General features: G+C 37.1%; 1 long non-coding RNA gene across 1 annotated transcript; it reads left to right on the top strand.

The window, feature by feature from the left end:
* The first annotated feature begins 14,773 nt into the window (after positions 1-14,773).
* Positions 14,774-16,645, top strand: LOC141656048 (uncharacterized). Its single transcript, XR_012548306.1, has 3 exons — positions 14,774-15,024; positions 15,778-15,933; positions 16,425-16,645. It is a non-coding gene; the product is annotated as an uncharacterized LOC141656048 (long non-coding RNA).
* The last annotated feature ends 748 nt before the right edge of the window (positions 16,646-17,393 follow it).

Genomic DNA, 17,393 nt, shown 5'->3' with positions numbered 1-17,393 from the left:
GTAATACCCGTCCTATTAGAGACCCGTTGAGCGTCATTGTCTGACCTTAAACACTCTCTAGACCTTCGGAAACCTTACAAGCTAACCTTGTGACGTTATAACCTTTTAAAGTTTTGGTTACTCGATGTAGCGGAGGCTACCCGATTGAGTGGCTTAGTCACTCGATCGAGTAGAGGCCACTCGATCGAGTAAGTTGTGTACTCGATCGAGTAACGGGATTTCAGCGGGGAGTTATAAATCGTAATATCGGGAAACCCAAATCATTTCTCCTTTCTTCCTAAACCTAGATGCCGACATATCACTCCTCCTTCACCATGGTTCATCTCCTTGAAGCCTTTGAGAGTGGTTACAGCATATGATGGGTTGCTTGAGTCGGGTAGCGGTTTTGACGTCGGATTGCTTTGTATAGGTATGTTGTCATCATCATCATCGTCTCCCTTGATATCAGTTATGGTTATGGTAGTAGTAATAGATGGTTATGCTGGTTGTTATAGGTGGTTATGGTGGTTGCTTATTATCTTATGATCGTGCGCGAAATAGCTGCGGTTGCTAAAGTTAGGTTTCCCTGCTCGGTACTTTGGTTGTCTAGTGTGTCGATTGTATTGTGTAGTTGGTTTTAGTGTCATGTATGGTGCTGTGGATTGGTTTTGATTGGTCATTGTGATTGTTTGTCTGTGGTTCTCGAGGTGCGTCCTTGGCTGAGTGGAGTCACTTGCGAGAGTGGTTTCACGCTCTTGATTTGCCCTCTATAGAACCTGACACAGAGAGAATGTGCACATTAAGGAATATGGGTTATTGCTCGGATAAGATGAGCGGGGCTTAGATGGGAACGGCTGCGATCCCCCACTGGTAGGACTGGATCTTCGGGCAGTCAGAGATGCGAGGTTGGTTGGAGGAGGTGGTGTATGTTTGTTACCGTGTTTGTTGTGTCTGCTTTTGTACCTGTTACCTCAGTTACTGACCTTGTATGGTATTTTTGTGTTGTCTTCTTGTGTTGTGTCTGCCGTGATCTACTATGGTGAGCAGTCAGTCTTAATAGGTTGATGTTTGGATCATAGCTAGGTCCTTGGAGGGACGTGTCTACCACGAGTGTTGGAAGAAATAGTTTCACCTAGTTGGTAGTTATCACGAGCTGTATCTTTTATATCTTTTGTTTGGTTTACATCACCTGTAATTTAATATAACCGTTCTTTTATCGACATTTGATTATTAATGTCCTTGGGAAACCGAGATGTTAACGCCACTATCTGCTAGGGAACGTCTTGTTAAGGCTCTTTGGTAGATAGGGGTGTTACAGTGATCTATTCGGGGATGGTGAGCAATTGGCTAGGAGGTGATGATTGTTGATGGTTGATGATATTGCTTGCGGGGCATGGAAGGGCGTTGTTATCACCGAGTCATCACGTTGTTTAGATGATAGTAGTTGTCTATGTCTTTGGTTTTGGTTGTACTTTTTGGAGTTTTGTTTAAGACTTGTTATCTTTTATAAGAGATGTTTAATAAAGTACTTTCATTATTGTCCGTTTGATGTTTACTACCTCAGGCAACCGAGATGGTAGCGTCCTTATATGCTAGGGTGGTCCTTGGTAAGACACCTTTCTATATAGGGGTGTTACAAAGTGGTATCAGAGCGAACGATTTTGGAACCTGAACCAATGAACCCGGGTAGGAATTGTTTGGAACTACCGCAAAAGTTTAAGAGACGTCTCGAAATCGCAATGTTGCCCATACAAGTTCGAGCAGGTCACTATGGGGTGTGTCGTGGCAATTGGTGAATTCTTGTGTTTGTGTTTATGTTTTATTGTATGATATGAATCTGTTATGGTTCGAGATGAGATGGTTAAGTGGCTTTTTGTGTTGTGAAAAGTGGAGATGACAGTATGGCATGTTAGTAGAAAAAGTGTGTTTTGTTTATTTGGTAGTAGAAGCATGTGAATAAGATGTTGGCATGATAGAAGCTCATCTAGTATACTCGTTTTAGAAGTATTGAGTTGTTTTGTCCGCATTGTTCTTGTTAAGTTGTGTGGGTAAGAAAGAGTAATTTGTGGGGTGTCCGATTTCGGGAAGGCTAACTTTAAATGGTCATAAGTAGAGTTATAGGAATGATATTGTTGTGATTCTAATTAGAGGCGATAGCTTTTTCTCTTATAATTCTAACGATAGGTCACACGCCCAAATGACCATGAAACGAGTGAGATATGACCATTTTACGAAAACTGGACGCTACTGAGAAATTGCACAAGGTACTCGGCCGAGTACCTCGGTTACTCGACCGAGTATCACTGGTACTCGCCCTAGTTCGGGTGTTTTTATTTCGCAGTAATTTCTGGAATGTGGCCACTCGAGCGACTAGAGTGGGTACTCGACCGATTGGGTCGTACTCGACCAAGTACCACTGTTATTCGACTGAGTGACCCCCTGTCATAGAACTACGCCTACCTTTTGACCTATTTGGATGTCATATTGACATTACTAGAATTGTTTTTTTCTTAATGTGTTGTCTTACGGGTATTTTGGTTTTATTGCATGAGTTAGCCGGATTTTTATAATGTGGGGAACATCATCAGGTGAGTGGTATTGTTTGTCATAAAGACTAGTGGTCTGAGGTGTTTATGAGGAATGAATTGTGGAAAGGAAGTGAAATCTATGATCATATGGAGTCAAGGGGCAAGTTTTGAGAGGTATGTTGAGTGGTATGGTGGTGATGACTATATATGGTTAAGTAGTAAGGTAAGTTTGTGGAAAGTGAGAAGGGAGGATTGGAAGTGATACATGAGTTGATGCAATTTGGGATTTGCACGAATTAATGGAGGGGAACAAGAATTATTATGTTAGTTAAGGATATATAGGGTAGAGAGACATATAGTTGTAGGGCGGGAAGTGGCGTCTAGTGAGCATAGATCGATGTATGTCGCGATGTGGAGTTGTACATAGTTATTGTGTTTGAAATTTTGGATTATTAAGAGGCAAATCTAGCTTGTGTAATTCTTTGGGAAGTAACGGTAGAAGGCGAATCTTGGTTTCCAGTGATATTAAAGAAGGACGTAATTAGTTAAAGAGTAACCATTGTTTATTTGGACTCGTGGTAGGAGAGAGTGAGTAGAATACTAAGAGACGATTATTGATAAAATGGAATGAGAATTCGATAGAGTAAATTTTGTGGAGCGAGGCTTGGGTGGTAACTCTGGTAAGTTAGGTGACAATATAATCATGGACATAATTGGTATGGATATGGAGGCAATTTTGTTAATGAATTTGATGGAGTTCGTTATTTGGGATGGTAACCGAATATAGGAAATGAATTCTTATAGTTAGAGGTGATTGTAAGGGGGTAGTGATATGAATGATTGTGGTGTCATGGCGTTGCAACTAGTGGTTAAAGTTGACTGGTGTGAGTGGTAAGGGCTCTCATCTCTTAAACAAATGGTCAGGTGTTCGATTCCTGACTCTTGCGAATAAAAAAGCCAAACTTGGGAGGGGTCAACCCATTAAATTGCCTTCAGTACCTCGAAAGAGATTGCCCCAGCTGTCGGTAGAGGATACTCCTGGTCAACACCAAAAAAAAAAAGATAATGTTGTCAAATAGGAAAGTTAGCCGTTCAAAGGAGGTTTTTTTGTGGGGGTGTGGACGCGGGCCCACGGGGGTCGCTCGGTGAAAACGAGCAAGCTTTTGCATTTGTGGAGTCGCCACCAATTTATTGTGGAAATTGGAAACCGTTCGAATACCTCGTGCCATGTCAAGACACAAAGTAGTGACATGAATACCAAGAACTCGTTACCCTTAGCATTCTATGTCTACAATGACTCTCGTGGATGCCAATGAACACAGATGTTCACAGAGATCTGGAGTAAGGGGTGAGGGTACGTATTAGGAAGTTCTTTTGATCGAACACCTAATCCCGCCCGCCTCGATAGCGGCCTCTACTAATGATTAGGGAAAATCGTCTATACTCGATGTGTTGAAGGTTATATGCATGCAATGCAACAAATAACGTTTTAATCCTAGCATGTGAATTAATACTGAGTCGGTAAACACGTAGTTTAGCATGCATTAATGTCGAGGTAGAAATTTAGGATTGATTTACATGTGAGCATAAAAACAATACGATAATAAAGGAATACAAAATACAATAAAGAAAATTACAATAATTACAATCGATTAATTGATTTACGTCGAAAATACACTTAATACGGATTATTTGAGAAAAGAAAGGAAAATAAATTAACAAACAGATTAGTAGTGATAATACGATTAATAGTTAATTAATACGTAAACTAATAAACTAGGTCAAAGCAACAACGAAAGTTCAGAGGCAGAATTCAACCCGGAACAGGCGCAACACAGCTGCGTCCTTTGGAAGAGGCGCAGTGCTCACTGCGTCTGTTCCTGAGGTGAATTCTGGCTGTGAAGCCGGAATTGCATATCGTTAATATTCATTGGTAATTTAATGAGTTGATTATTGATATTTGACTCGGATGAAAGTGATTTAATGGATTATTTACATGTGAAAGGGTCGTAAAACAATAAAAGACGGACTTAAATTAGTTATAATGAATTTAATGCTAATTACAAGATTAATTACAAATTAAGTTGGTTAAAACTAACTAATTAGGTCAGATTAATGTTAAACTACTGAAGATGATGACGATAGACATATGAAAATATATCAAAGGTCGAATTCCAGAGATTTGATGTTGATAAATCGAACCTCTAAAACTCGGATTGATTTTAGTGACAAAAAAACCCGCAAATATTAATTATAAGGGATTTAAGTCGGGAATAAAAAGATGATAAATTGCTAATGAATTATGTATGTTAAAATTAGTATGCTCAATGAAATAAGAAACAAATTAGAAAAGACGAGAGAAAGTAAACAAATTAGCAGAAGACATATAACTAGGGTATTCTTTGCTAATTGTACAAGTAGGATTTTGTAACTACTGTAAAGAAAAAACTTATATTTGTAATTTATCACTTATGGTGACTTTTTGTTTAATTATTACTGCGAAATTTTTTTGCTCATACTATATGGTTCGTTGTCCGTACGTATATATTCCATTCAAATATGGAAGTCATCGAAATACAAATATGTGTCACACAACATAAATATGTCCGCAAATTTTTCGCGGATAACTAACCTAGTTAGTCATTAACAACCCAAAAAACACACAATTATCATCCTCATCCTCACCATCATTGTTGTCAAATAAAAATCAAACTCACTATCAGTAGATCTTCCTTATAATTTTAATCACCAACTTAAAATTATCACTGATGAATGATGATAATCGTCTTCATTTTTCTTTCCCTTCTCTCTTTATCATCACCATAAGCCCATATTCACCCATCTCTTTACTCTTTTTAAACTTAGTTCAATATCATATTATTTGATTTTAGAGATATTCTACATGGTGTTAAAGATACTAAGTCTACTACTTCAAATCCCACGTGATTAATCTTTAGCTAGACTTAGTCTTAGTTGTTATAGCTTAGTCAATAGTCTTAGCTTGTACTTCCTTCTTTTACTCTTCTGTTACCTATTCTCTAGGAGCTTAGTTAGCTTAGGTTTCTCTCTATTCTTTAGTAAATAATCATCGACATGTACACTGTAATTGCTAACACATTCAATATACATTCATTCTTATTTTTTACATGGTATCACGAGTCTCCGATCCTCACGATCAAACCAAATCCGTGTCTACCTTCTTGTGTTAGCTACTCGACTTTTTCGAAAACCGACCAACCATGTCGAACAATCAACTTCAAATCATCAATACCGCTGAACCCACCCGACCCCTTACTCTCGTAACCTTTGCTAATTGCATTCAGTTGAAAGACACTATTACCTTTCGACAGTGGAGGTTTCAAGTCCGTGCTATTATGAACGGACTTGAACTCTTCTCTTACCTCGATGGCACCGTCGTTGTACCACCACGCACCATCACTTTCGACCCTGTCCCACCCGCAACCGAATCCACTACCGCTGCCAACCCTGCCTTTTCAACCTGGTATAGGCAAGATCAGCTTATACTAGGCGCCCTAACCGGTACCCTAGCCCCTCCGATTGCTGCCCTTATTGTTAATGACACCACCTCCACCGCAGCCTGGACCACCCTAACTCGCACCTTTGCCAACTCGTCCCGTGGCCACCGTCTCCAAATTAAAGATCGTTTGGAAAACATATCTCACACCGAGTACATGACTGCTATCAAAGCATGTACCGATGATTTGGCTCAGTTAGAACATCCAATGGATGTCGATGATGTTACCAATAAAATACTCAACGGCCTAAACTACGATAAATATCGCTCCATCATTGAGGCAGTTCGTGCTCGTGACACATCAATTTCTTTTGAATCTCTTCATGAGAAATTGATACAGCAGGAACTCCGTCTGAAAAACACCCCAAACCCGAATACCCAACCCTTTAACCCATCCGCTCATGCTGCTACCTATCGACCCAACAATAATAATAATAATCGCCATAACTACAATACCCGTCAATCCCAACCACGCCAATCTTACCCGCCCAAACAGTCCTATCCCGAAACCCCTCAACCCGGTTACTCCAAACCCTACAAGGGTCGCTGCCATTTTTGTGACGAAGTTGGTCATGTTGCCTCTAATTGTCGTGACTTTCAGGCCAAATATCCGAATGTAGTGTTCCCAACTCGTCAACGCCGCGGCCCTCAACCCCAGGCCTATTCCGCCACTCATCCCTCTACCCATCCACCCGCTTCTTGGACCGTGGATAGTGGTGCTTTGCACCACATCACTGATGACTTAAATACCTTGTCCCTTCATCAAGCTTATGATGGTGCTGATGATCTCGTCATCGGCGATGGCTCCGCGCTCAACATAACTCACTCTGGTTCTTTTACTATGCCTTCTTCTTCCTTTACTCTTAAATTTACTAATGTTCTCGTAGTTCCTAAAATTTCCCGAAAGTTATTATCCGTTTCGCAATTTTGTACTGATAATAATGCCTATGCCGTTTTCTCACCTACTTCTTTTTTTATTAAGGCAAATCCTCAATTTTTCGACTTTCTACATGATATCCCTACACTTATTAAAACATACATGGTACCCCTAATTGTTGTCATTATCACTAAGTGTACCCCTAAACTTTATTTTCCATCAATTAAATTCAGTTTTAGGCGTTAAGTGATTACTTGGACGCGTAACCAACCTTGACATTTATCATCCCATGACATAAGGACTCTATTAGGCTCAATATCCATATTTGGACGTGATAATCTGGCAAGGATTCAATAAATTTTCCGTCAAAAACTTTTTAGCCCATATATATCAATAAATATTAGGATCGAGATAGATATTAAACCCAATAGAGTCCATATGTCATGAAATAATAAATGACAAGTTTGGTTACGCGTCCAAGTCATTACCTAGCACCTAAAACTGAGTTTAATTGATGGAAAATAAAGTTTAGGGGTACACTTAGTGATAATGACAACAACTAGGGGTACCATATCTGTTTTAAAAAGTGTAGGGGTACCATGTAGAAAGTTGAAAAATTGAGGGGTAACATGTAGAATATTTCTTGATTTTAAAAAGATTTACTACTTTATCTAAATTTAATATGGTAAGCTAGTTATGTCCCATATTTTTGTAGAGTGCATTTTTTTTTAACATTCTCCAGATTTAATATTCTTTACGAGTGTATTTGTAGATCTATTTGCTAAAGGTTATTTATATTATGTTCTTTTAAAAAAAAAATTATTCATAATTTTGACCATATTAGGTGGCTAAATTTCAAATTTATAATGTATTTCGATCTTAATTAAATTATTTCGATTTCAACAAAAATTTCAACCTTTTTTTAATTATTTTCCAGTCTTTTTAAATACTTCGTATTTTTTTTTGGACAATAGTTCTAAAACATAATTGAGATAATTCTTGTAATTATAAGACAAAAGGGTGGACACAACACACACTTCCATGAAAATTTTCAAATTTTTCAAAGTTTTAGGTTTTTAGATTTTCCATAACTAGACTCACTAAATCCCTCCCCCAAGCTAGAACAACACATTGTCCTCAATGTGGGCAACAAATAAGGACACCCAACAAGGGGAGATAGGGTAACACATGCGAAAAATAAAGAAGGACAAGAAAGCATACTAAAGTGTAGAAGCCTCCCCCAAGCTAGCTTGAAAATGGGGTAAAGTCCAATCCAAGTAGCAAAGTACCTGGGAAAGACAAGCTACTACAAAGTAAAGAAAACTAAATGTATTATTGTCCTAACTATTACATCAAAACCAAATGAAATTGCAATTGTAAATTGTCTTAAAAAGAATAAGTAAAACAATTTTTCCTAAATGAATATCCATCGTCCTTTAAAAAGCATGTCAACGCCCTTAGAAGTTGGTCATATTCTTGCGCATGAGCAATACACAAGCATATGTAAACAATTGATAAGATATAAGCATGAAAGATCAAAGGCTAGAAAGGATTAATCTTATCAAATTGCCCATGAGAGATTTCAAATAGAACCACCGTACTCCCCTCGTCAGCAAGAGAAGGAGCACCTTGCTTAAGACCATAAAAATAACCGTTAGTGCACAAATTATAATCATAAACGGTCTAAAATTGGTGGTATGAAAACTCTAAGTGGTAGGACTCATAAAAAATGGAGGGTTCATCCCCACTTAACCTCTATATTAGCATCACTAAGTCCTCCGTCAACTTCGAATTCGTCAACTACATCCCATGTGAAAGGATTTTCAAAGGTTTCACATGTCTCGAGAAAAACCTCATCCATTTCACTATGGTCGGGCTCAATCTTATCCATGGTATGTGTTTCAAATACCTCCTCCACGAAATGGTAAATTGGAAAGACAATAGGGGGCATTTCAATAATGAAAGTCGGTTCATCGTCATCGTCATCCAATAAATCAAAATGGTTAAGGTCAAAAGACTCACATTGGGAGGTTGAGAGAGCGTGAGGAGAGGAAATAATCTCACATTGGCTTTCTTCCTTTTGAGAAGATTATTCCAAACGAGTTTGAAGCACTTTGAGCTCCTCTTGGATATGCCACACATCGAATTGGCGCGCTAACTCTCGACATTCGGTAGCCATGGAATCTAAGAAATTCCAAAGTTTCGGCCCAATCATGTTGTAGAGACTCCCATTACTCAACTTTAGAGCCAATCCAAGGGTCTCAGTATCCATGCCACCAAGCACGAAATGACCCAACTAATCTCCATCAAGGACAAGTCCAAGGGAGATGAGACTATCGCAAAAGTAGTAGAATCGGTCAAGATATTCAGGGAAAGGCTCATCCTCGAGTTATGGGACGAATTCGTAATTCATTATGTAAGGCTAAGCTTTATTACCTACAAAATAGGCACTAAAACTACAAGAAAACCGTGAGATGATCCCAAGGAACAAGTGTTCCTCGAGACAAATTAAAATAAGATAAAATTCAACAACTAATTAGCAAACAAAACCGTCGTCCTGGCAACGGCGGCAAAATTTGATAGGCTTTCGCACATTTATACAAAAATAAATACCCTAGACACAAATTAATGTAGTACGTAGAGGTCGAATCCACAGAGAGACGGGAGTTGTAAATTAGTTGTTATGGGGTGAATTTTATCAAGGTCGATTACGTTTTTTTGGTATGTTAGTTGCTTTGATGATTAGCAAATATAAAGATGTAAACTATATGATAAAAGGAGTCTAGGGAAGTCGGGTCACACGTGCAAATTATGTAAATGCTTAAATTAAACATAGGAGTTGATAAAACGTTAATTGTTTAGACTTAGAGACACCCACCTCACGATATTAGTGTCAACCATAAACCGGGTCTTAGAGAAACTCTCGTTTATGACTAGGTCGTCCTACTACACATGCTTAGTCTAGTCCGATTCCGTGCCTCTCGACTTATAGAATAAATTAACAAACTTAATCAATGAATAAGGCCTTTAAACAAAGATTATATGTGACGATACAAACATGTGATAGAAACAATTACACAATATTATAACATCCTAGTTAATCATGTTACAAATACTTTTTATGCATGACTCCCTTCATCCCCTAGACAAGGTAGACTACTCTAACATAATGTAAATGTAAACTAAACTAATGACAATTGAAATGATAAACATAATGAAAATAGGAGTAGAATTACCTTGAAATTGAAATGGAAATGAAATTGAAGAACAATGCAAATATAAATAACTTGATATGTAAATTGTATATAACTTGAATTAAAATTGTTTATAACAAAATAAAATGCTAAAAAGAAATATAATCTAACCTAAACTAAGAACTAAAAATAAGTGTATAAAAGTGGTATAAGAAGTATGTAAGAAGTGTTAAAAGTCGTCCCTCAAGGCCTCTATTTATAGGACATCATAAGGGAAACATATTCATTTTACGGAGCATTGAACACACCGATGGACTGTTCAACCCCGATCAGGGATGCCAAACCCTATCGGGGTCGTAGTGATCCGAGTTCTTTCTCTTCAATTCTTGGTTTAATGCTCAAGGAATCCAATGTTCATATTTTAATGCTCCTTTAATCATCCGATAATGCTTCTTAATCTTAGCATCCAAAGCTCCTTATCATCCAAAGCTTCCACCTTAATTTGGACTTTTATTTTGGGCTTGACTTTGCATTTGACTTTATTTGTAATCCTACTTCAATCCATTAAATCTTCATGCAAAAACACATGCAACTTCATATACTTAGTCCAATACTTGCTCTTACTTAGCTTTTGCACTCTAGCTTGCATCTTTGTTGGATTTTAGGTCCTAAAAGATTAAACTCCTACAAAATATGTGGAAAGAAGCAATTGCAACTAGAATAACGTATAAATATTTGCTCAAAACACTCTGATAAGTTCTAATGACATGTAAAACAGAGCTAAAATAGGGGGTCAAAATGTATATAAAATGGACCTATCAGTAGCCTTTTAACACCACATGGCCCTATATAAAGCATTCATAAGCATTTTCAAATTATCCCCTTTAAAACAAGAAACCGACCATCTTCACATTTGTTTATTCTTTCTTGTGTACGTTAACTTGCATTGAAAATGATGAGTCATATTTAATATACATTTTATGCCTCCTCTTTAATAGTTTTGATATGGCTTTCGTGCTTGAATAGGCTATTTATATGTCATTTACGCTAGAATGAGATACTTCCACATTTTAGTGTTTTAACGCAGATATGGAGCATTTGTGGAGCAATTGGAAGGATATGAGCACCGCGGAGATGACATGACGGAACACACAGAGCATGAAACGGAAATCTAGAAGAATAAAGGAAGAGAATTGAAGATAACAAGATGAAAAAGAGCTGAAACAATTTCCTAAAGTCGTTTTATGTTTACTATAAATACCTAAGTAAACCCTTAATATTATTTGCGTCTTATTTTATTTCTAAAAACCCTATAAAACTCTTAGTTTAGTTTAATTGCTCTTATTTCGCATCTAAACACTCTCTAATTACGGTACCATTGTAAATTTGTCCTCAACTATTAATCATTCAATTATTGTTCATCTTGTTATTGCTTTTAGTCATGTTTTCTACTATTGTTATTGTTGTTTTTATCACTAGTATGCGTAGCTAATTTATTTATCTAGGGTGAATGGGGATCTAGGATGTTACAAGGGGGATTTAATTAATAAATCAATAGTTAATCTGCTTATTCGTTGTTGTTCAGTTTATTGCTTTGAATCTACTTAGTTAATTACTGGCAAGGGTTAATTGATTAGTTTAGCAAATTGAGACTTTCACCGACTGGGTTAGAATCTAAATAGGTTGATTTAATGATAGTGACCGATTGTAAATTAGATCTAAAGAGAATATTGAATCGACCGATCATATAACCTTAAACAACGTAATTAGCCCTGTGAATAAATTATATCGGACCCCCGGATGACTACCTAGTGAACCTGAATCGATAGACTCTTTTAATATATCTGAATTTACTTTTTATTTCATCGTAATTAGTTATAGTTAAACAAACAAAACCTGTAACACCCCCATATACAAAGGTGTCTTACCAGGGACCACCCTACCATATAAGGACGCTACCATCTCTTTTGTCCGAGGTAGTGAACATCAAACAAACAATAATGAAAGTACTTTATTAAACATCTCTTATAAAAGATTACAAGTCTTAAACAAAACTCCAAAAGGTACAACCGAAACCAAAGACATAGACAAGTACTGTCGGCTAAACAACGTGACGACTCGGTGATAACAACGCCCATCCATGCCTCGCAAGCTATATCATCAACCGTCAACATTCATCACCATCTAAACCAACTGCTCACCATCCCCGAATGGATCACCACAGTTTTAAAAACATAAAACGGGGCCAGTCAACTACATAATCATATTAAGTAAAACAACAGTGATCAACAGCGGAAGCAAAGCCAAATATCAACACCCACTCCCCAACTCCCTCACTCACAATAACTGACTACGCGCCGCAACGTGTAGCTCTACCAGATTACCCATCGCAACAGGTAACCCTCACCGCCAGTGGGGACCGTAGCCTTACCAACTAATTCCCGCTCGCGCGCAACGAGCAACCCCAGATAATTAATTTGCACATCCCCCTTGTGATGGGAGTCACAAGAGGTGAACAGGGAAATGATTCTATCTCCCGACATAGCTCATTACAATCTCAATCACAACCATCTCCATCACCTCCAACCCTCCACAACAAGAACAATAACAATGATAACAAAGCAATAACAACCGCATATACTCATACACAGTTACATAGTCCACTGAGTAGGGAAACCCTACCTTTTCGCAATCCAAGCACACACAAGTAACTGCAGTAGCAATCCTCCATGAAATCGTCACCTACAAATAATCATCACATACAATTACCAACTATCCCTCAATTAATCAATCTATTAAGCTCAATTACCAATTCTTCCAATTTTCCAAAATTAGGGTTTACTTAACTATAAGAATAACAAGAATAAGACACTTACTGTAATAACACGTAATTTAATAATAATTTATGAGAATCATTTATGTAATTTAAATAAGTAGTTAATGACATTTCTAATAATAAATACAAATAAGACGTTAATTAAATAATAAAATAAATATCCAGGTTGGGAATTGGGCTTAGCTAGTAATTGAGCTTTGGGCCATGTACCATAGTTATGTGGACCGAAATTTGTTAGCCTAGTATGAGTAATAGTCGGGATTTAAAGCGGGATTTAATAATAAAATAATAAGTTGAATAATAATAATGGTGATTCCTATAATAATTAAAAAAGGCAATAGTTTCTTAATTAGCATCATATACTCCCTAAATCTAGACTATAAATACTTAATAATCTGAAAAATAATTCATAAACATAAGAAGGAAGAAATCTAATGGAAAGAAGAAAGGAATTAAGGAAGAGAAAAGTAAAAGGATTAACTTTTATTATCGCCTCAAGGTAATACTTTAAACCGTCTCATGTATACTCTTTACTATGCTATAACTTGTAATCTAGACCACCTTAGATCAGGCCATAAGTACCGTTGTGACCGTGGATGACCAAGGATCGCGGTTGACCTGATTTGACCTCTGTTGACCGACGGGAAAGGGGGTGTTTGAAGGGTGTTTTCGAGGGTGGTTTATAGGGGGTTGTAGTATGGATTTACTCGGGTTTAAACCCTTGTTTGTGACTGGTATTGAGCCAGACCTGGGTTGATTGGTCTTGGGGGAAGGAGTCGACCACCGTGGTGGTGTCGTGTTGGTCTGATATGGTTGTTTGTGGTAGTAGTTGTCGGAAAACACGAAACAGGGGAGGGTAGTTGTCGTGGTTGCTGCCGGTGTATAGTTTGTTGTTGGGGTGTTGTTAATAGGCGGATTTGTGCTCGTGGTTCATGGCATATCAGGTGCGTGATGGGTGGCTATCGTGGTGGTTGTTGGTGGTGAAATTGGCGGATTATGTGAGTTGTTGTTTGTTGTTGGTCGTGGGTATTAGGGCGCGAGGTTGTGGCGGATTGGGGCGGTTGTAGCTGGTGGTTGGGGTGTGTCTGGGTTGTTGGCAGTGGGTGCTCTCGGTGGGGCCAGGTGGTGATCTTGGTGGTGACGGGTTTCGGTATTTTAAATGGGTTCTAGGTGTGGGTGTTTGTGACGGGTTTACACGGGCTAAAGGGGGGTTATACATGGGTTTTGGGATTTTGTTTTATGGGTTTGGGTTTATTTATTTGAGTCGGGTTTATTTGTGTGTTGACTCGGGTTTTGGGAAGTCGGTTTTTAATATAATGACTTATATTAGTTTTATAATTAATTTATAATTAATAAAATAATTAGTTGGGTGATTGTAACTCGGGTTATAATTAATTAAATCGGGTTTTTAATATTGTAACCTTAATAATGTCAATAAATAATTAAATTGAATAAATAATATAATAAATGGAATAAACGAATAAATATTTGAATTATTTATGATTAGATGACGGTATTGTTGAGAAGCTTCACTACTACAAAAATTGCCAAAGGAACTACTAATGACAAACCGGTTGGGTTTTCAAACTGGTCTCTTAATATGAGAAACCGTTGATTTTATAAAACCGGTCTCATAGATTGTGAAATAATAAACCGGTTTTGTTTTCAAACCGGTCTCTTAATATAAGAAACCATTGATGTCATATAACCGGTCTCATAGAATCGGGAATAACAAACCCGTTCCACTAAACCCGGTCTCTTAAATCTTCTAATATATATTAATTAATTATAATTAATTAATTAATACCTAGAGACATCTCCACTACTACTTCCTAGATAATAACGAAAGAACGAAAATTAGGCGAGTTTTAACACAACCGCTTTAGTGCCGCCGTTGTTTTCTTCCGCCATCAGTTAGCTACTCACACCGCCATGTCTGCGTGCATCAACAAAGATCCTCTAATCGGTGATTTTCACAGTTTTTGCGTCACTATTATTTCTCGATCGTCTCCTACGTGAATCACCAGCGACGGCCGTAGCAATACTCGATGCTGTCGCACACCTACCTCTCTAAGGTTTGTTTTTTTCTCTACGTGAATCACAATTATTTTTGCTACTTTGAATTTATGTGTAAGTATATATAATCAGTTTATTGCTCATAAACAATTGGTGAAATTACTGATTTTGATTAATTATTTACAATCCTATTTTTGTTTCTTCAGATTCAATTTAAAAGGTTAATTGATTTCATCTCCGCTAATCTATTTAAATTGCTAGTCGTTTAAAGGTGTATATATTATTGTGTGCGGTGTAGTATATGCAGAATAATTTTAGCAATACTGCTTAATTGCTTCTTAGTGATTGAGAAGTTGTTCAGAAATTTTCGTAAAATTGATCGGGTTGTAGAGTAATTGTTGTTGATTCGCTTGATTGATCGGGTTGCAGAGTAATTGTTGTTGATTCGCTTGATTGAAATTTTCGTAAAATTGATCGGGGCCACATTGTTGTGATTGAGCAAGAAATTCAAATACCGGTATTAGTTTTCAACTTTACCACATTGCTTTATAATGGAGTATTGGTAAAAGAAATTCTCAAGGAATCCTGGAGTACCATAATTTCCTGTTTATGTGACCAAGCAACGGATTATAGCCTTGTAGCTTTAAACCTAAACTTTCCCTGGCGAGACTGAGGGTTCTTAGCAGTTATTACTTGAGTTTAATACAGCTAGTCAATGTGTATATCTACTCATATAGCTTGAATGGTTGTTCTGGTAGTCTCATTGAGTTGAAGTATATTTTACAAACAATTTTTTTGTTGTTGTTGTGAAGAACTCTAGAGGTGTACAAGGCTGCCTTGCCCTTGCTTAAATGGCGTAATTTCCTGTATAAACAAGTCACTCTCAGCAGGCCATTTCCTCGTCTTCGACTGTTAGTCCGTCAGATATTGACTATGATACACATACTAGTGAGCATGTATTGCCTAAGGTATGAATCTGGACTACTCAATATTTTAATACTATTATGTAATGTTTACTTTATGAATGGTCATCTAAGTCTATGTCTGCAGTTGAAGACTATCGTAATATGTCTGGAGTTTCTTAATCGCTTAAGTTCATATCCGTAGATTTGGGGAGCTTGTGAATACTTTATGCTTTCTTTTTTTCTCAACTTCTTTCTTGAGCAACACTTGCGAGCATCAATCAGCATAACGGTTCTTTTTTATCTATTGCCTACGTCTCATATGCGTGAAAGGCGTTGATTCATCATATATGTTGTGATTATGGTAATCATCTTGCTGCCATCATTATACATTTCTATTTCTATTTCTGAATAATTGTGAGATTTGTACTGATTCACCATATGATCGATGTAGTAGCGAACATCTTTTTAACATGTACGACTTTTAACTACTGAATAATGTTTTTATACGTCAAGTTATTAGTTTGGTAGCTAATTTTGAAATTGTTCATTTGTAGTTGGTTATGCGGTGAAGATGAAGAGATTGAAGGCGATGAATGACGATCATAATATATGGATGGTAGTCATTGTTAGAACTTCTCCTTTTGAATTCAAGTTTTTTAGTACTTCGTTTTAGTTGATAATTCTTAGAGAACGGAGGCTTTATTTTATGGAACATCAGAAGGAATTATAGTTTTGAGGTAGGAATGATTTGGATATTTGGGTGATATGTATTGATTTTTTTTTTTTTATGATGTAAATTAATATATGAACATTTATTATTATTAATATTATTGTCTCATAACAATCATAAGAATTGCAGTCGAAACAATGTATCAGTGGGCATATTTATGTATGTAGCATGATAATGACAATAGTGCTATCAGTGTATAGCAAACTAGGCTGTTTTTTTAAATTACGTGAGAGCTAAAGAGACCGGTTGAAAACTGGTCTCTTATGTTGATAAAAGAGACCGGTTTTAAGCGAGAGGTGGTCTGTTACATTCAAAGAAAAGAGACCAGTTATTGGTAGTAACTGGTCTTCTACAAACAAAGTAAAGAGACCGGTTATTTTCCATAACAGGACTCCTAAGATTTAACAAAGAAACCGGATCTTTACACCGGTCTCTTAGGCTAAGACACCTGTGAGATATAGAACGGTTATAACCCGGTTTCTTAGGCCATTTATAACCGGTTTCTTATACATTTTTTGTAGTAGTGCTTATTTGGAGTTCTACTAATTGGATTGCGTAAATTAGAGTGCTTGCTTTCGAGGTAGGATAACTACTCAACTGAATGCTTTATTGGTTGGTTTAATTATGATGGATGGTTATTGTAATTGCGTTAGTTATTCAGTTTAATACTAGCAGACATCCCTTCGTGGTGATGTAGATTATTATTGAGGTGGCATACATTGGCAGACATCGTGGTAAGAGCCTTCGGGTAACGTATTTCAGAGTTACTATGGTAGACGATTTTAATCGTGAT

This window comes from Silene latifolia, chromosome 5, assembly GCF_048544455.1.
Source record: "Silene latifolia isolate original U9 population chromosome 5, ASM4854445v1, whole genome shotgun sequence".
NCBI classification, from domain to species: domain Eukaryota; kingdom Viridiplantae; phylum Streptophyta; class Magnoliopsida; order Caryophyllales; family Caryophyllaceae; genus Silene; species Silene latifolia.
The sequence above is the reverse complement of the archived record's forward strand: the minus strand, read 5'-3'. Positions and strand labels throughout refer to the sequence as shown.